Source organism: Hylobates moloch, unplaced genomic scaffold (assembly GCF_009828535.3).
Source record: "Hylobates moloch isolate HMO894 unplaced genomic scaffold, HMol_V3 SCAFFOLD_11, whole genome shotgun sequence".
NCBI lineage: Eukaryota > Metazoa > Chordata > Mammalia > Primates > Hylobatidae > Hylobates > Hylobates moloch.
In genome coordinates, this window is record NW_026652286.1 from 58,411,252 (window position 1) to 58,414,686 (window position 3,435).

The following is a 3,435-nucleotide window of genomic DNA, read 5'->3' on the forward strand; positions in this document are numbered from 1 at the left end:
TTATCTATAAACAGTGAATAATACTTATCTTCTAGGGTTGTTGAGAGGATTAAATGTGTTAAAACACATAAGGAACTGAGAATAGTGCCTGACATACAGTGTGCACTCTCAATAAATGTTAGCAATTATTTATTTTTATTTGCATCCCCTCTTGTTTGCACAGGACCTAATATATATCATGGGGCAGCTGTGTTCAACCCTCATATGCATCATAATTGCTTGAGGAGCTTTAGAAATGTACAGGCCTGGCCTGGGCTCCATTAATCTATGGGTGAAACCTGGTAATGGTATTTTGGAAATGTTCCCTGCGTGGTTTTATTATGTAACCAGGTTGAAAACCAGTGTCATAAATGCTCAATGAATATTTGTTGAATGAATGAATGAACCAAATGGGATCAGAAAGAACAAACCCTGTGCTGGCTTCGGCAGCACATATACTAAAAATTGGAATGATACGGAGAAGATTAGCATGGCCCCTGCACAAGAATGACACACAAAGTCATGAAGTATTCCATATTAAACATACATGTAATACGAGAGAAAGAACAAACCCAGGTTACCCCATCTTTAGGAATGTGAAGGCATGATGATTCTGTCTCCTTCAGAAAGTTGGCTTTTCCTGAGACAGATTTCAAGAGAAAAATATGACAGAGAATGTAATGGAATACATGAAAGAAAGAATCATAATTCTAGTCATCTCAACATGAAAGTATTGAAGAAGTAGAAAAACAATTGCCTAGAGCTCATATTAGAGATCAACAGTTATTTCCTCTTGCTCTCTCTTCTGTGTATGCAGATTTATTTCCTGGAGTTGCTATAACAACTCTAGCTAGAAGCTGAACTTTGACTTTTCCTCTAGTTTTAATTTCGATTTGCTACTCAATCTTTAATTTAGTGGACATAAAAATTTAAAGACCTCAAATAAAGCATTTGCATCACTCTAATGTATATTCATGCATGATGATAGCATAATTATAATTAACTGCTTTACCTAGTTGGTCCACAAAATTTAAACTGATTACTGCTTGTAGAACATTAAGTCAGGCACCTCAAAATGGAAATAGGAAACTAGGCCGGGGTGGTGGCTCACACCTGTAATCCCAGTACTTTGGGAGGCCAAGGAGGGTAGATTGCTTGAGCTCAGGAGTTCAAGACCAGCCTGGGCAACACAGGGAAACCCTGTATCTACCAAAAATACAAAAATTAACTGGGTGTGGTAGCACGTGCCTGTAGTCCTAGTTACTTAGGGGGCTGAGGTGGGAGGATCACTTAATACCAGGAAGTCAAGGCTGCAGTGAGCCATGAAGGAAAATTAAATTTAAGAAAAGAAGATGCTATATACAAGGAACAGTGACAAGGTGAGAAACTAGCAAACCTACAGTTGTCTAAGTAGTTTTTGAAGCCCAATATTTAAAAAGTTCGTAAAAATCTTGCATTAATTCCCAAATAAAGAGAACGGGAAGTTTTAGAAAATAAAAATACTTAAATCTAGGAATAAATATTCTTTATGACTTCACTAAACAACAACAAATAATGGGAGAGATGTACCATTTCCTGGATGGAGGATCAATAATGTGAAGGTGTCAGTTCTCCTCAAATTGATCTAAAAGAGTGGGTGTGGTGACTCATGCCTGTAATCCCAGCACTTTGGGAGGTCAAGGTGGGCAGATCACTTGAGATCAGGGGTTCGAGACCAACCTGGCCAACATGGTGAGACCCTGTCTCTACTAAAAATACAAAAATTAGCCGGCGTGGTGACACATGCCTGTAATCCCAGCTACTCAGAAGGCTGAGGCATGAGAATCGCTTGAACCTAGGAGGCAGAGGTTGTAGTTAGCCGAGATCACACCACTCCACTCTAGCATGGGCGACAGAGTGAGACCCTGTCTTAAAAACAAAATAAAAATTGATCTATAAACCAAATAAAATCTCAATTAAAAAACCAGAAATATACAACAAAAATACTATAAGCAAAAGTTAAAGAATGAAAAGGTCAGATTACTTGCCAAATATGCAACAGAAGATTAATATCCTTAATACATAAAGAGTACTTATCAATGAATATAAAACACAAATTAAACTAAACTATTAAAAAATGAACCAAGGAATTGAAAAGGTAATTAAACAGAGGAAGAAATGTAAGTGGTCAATAAGCATATAACAATGTTCAGTCTCATGGGTACATAAGGAAATGTAACTTAAAATAAGTATAAAATATTTTTAGTCTTCAGGTTGTAAAAAACGAATAAACAATAAAATCCAACATTAGCAAAACTTCAGGGGAAATGACACTCTCAAACTCTCAGTTGTTATCACAGTTTCTAGAGAGCAACTTGGAAGTATATATCAAAATTTTCCATTTCTAGCTATCTAACCTGGAGAAAAGTTTGTAGAAGAGTCCATTTACACTGTAAATTAAGTAAAAAATAGAACAGCAGGAGGCTCCCATAGCACAGCCGGTAAACAGTGCCAACACTGGAGTTAAAGTGCTGTGGTTCAAATCCCTGTTTGGCTACTTACTAGTCCTGGGACTTTGGGTGAGATTACCTTAGCTGCTTCAGCAGTCAACTAGGGATGACAATATGCAGTACCTATTTCATAGGGTTATTCTGAGAAATATTTTGCATGCCAGGTGCGGTGGCTAACGCCTATAATCCCAGAACTCTGGAAGGCAGAGGCAAGAGGATCACTTGGGGCTAGGAGTTCAAGACCAGACATGCAAAGGGCTTAATGCCAGGGATAAAATACTTCCCTCTGCCACGGTAGTCCACCCCTCTCTTTCCCAAACCCCTAACCGTGTATACCATTGCATGTTCCTAAATATGTAAGTGCGTAGAGAAACTTACGGCAGAAACTGATAGCACAATAACTTACAGAAGAAGGTGGAGTTGAGTGGGAATATGTAAGATTTTTACTTTTTACTTTCTACTTGTTTATTTTAAAAACATTTTGCAGGCCAGGTGCCGTGGCTCACGCCTATAATCCCAGAACTCTGGGAGGCAGAGGCAAGAGGATTGCTTGAGACAAGGAGCTCAAGACCAGGCTTAGGCAACATAGTGAAACCTAGTAAGACCCTCGTCTCTTAAAAAATAAAATGCAAAGAATGTATTCATTTATTTAAAATCACTTGTGTAATTAAAACTTGTTAAATTTGACAGAAGAAATAGGATGGTAGCAAAAGTATTTATCCCAGAAGTTAGAAAAATGGAATATGATGATAGCATATATCATGTCCTAGATATTTTAGATGATGGAATATGGGTTACTTACAGAGACTGGGTTTTCAGAACTAAAAATCAGAACCCAATGTCTACCAAAGGATTTTTAGTATAATTTCTGTGTAGGAGAGGCAGCCTGGATCATTCAGTCTGGATGCCAAAATAATGGACTTTCTGGAACAATCTAATGGTTTATTATTACAAATAGACTGAAATT

The 3,435-nt window shown here is 37.6% G+C and overlaps 1 non-coding gene across 1 annotated transcript; it reads left to right on the forward strand.

Annotated features, from left to right (window-relative positions):
* The first annotated feature begins 413 nt into the window (after window positions 1-413).
* On the forward strand, window positions 414-521 carry LOC116477632 (U6 spliceosomal RNA). The gene has a single exon (XR_004250574.1). It is a non-coding gene; the product is annotated as a U6 spliceosomal RNA (small nuclear RNA).
* The last annotated feature ends 2,914 nt before the right edge of the window (window positions 522-3,435 follow it).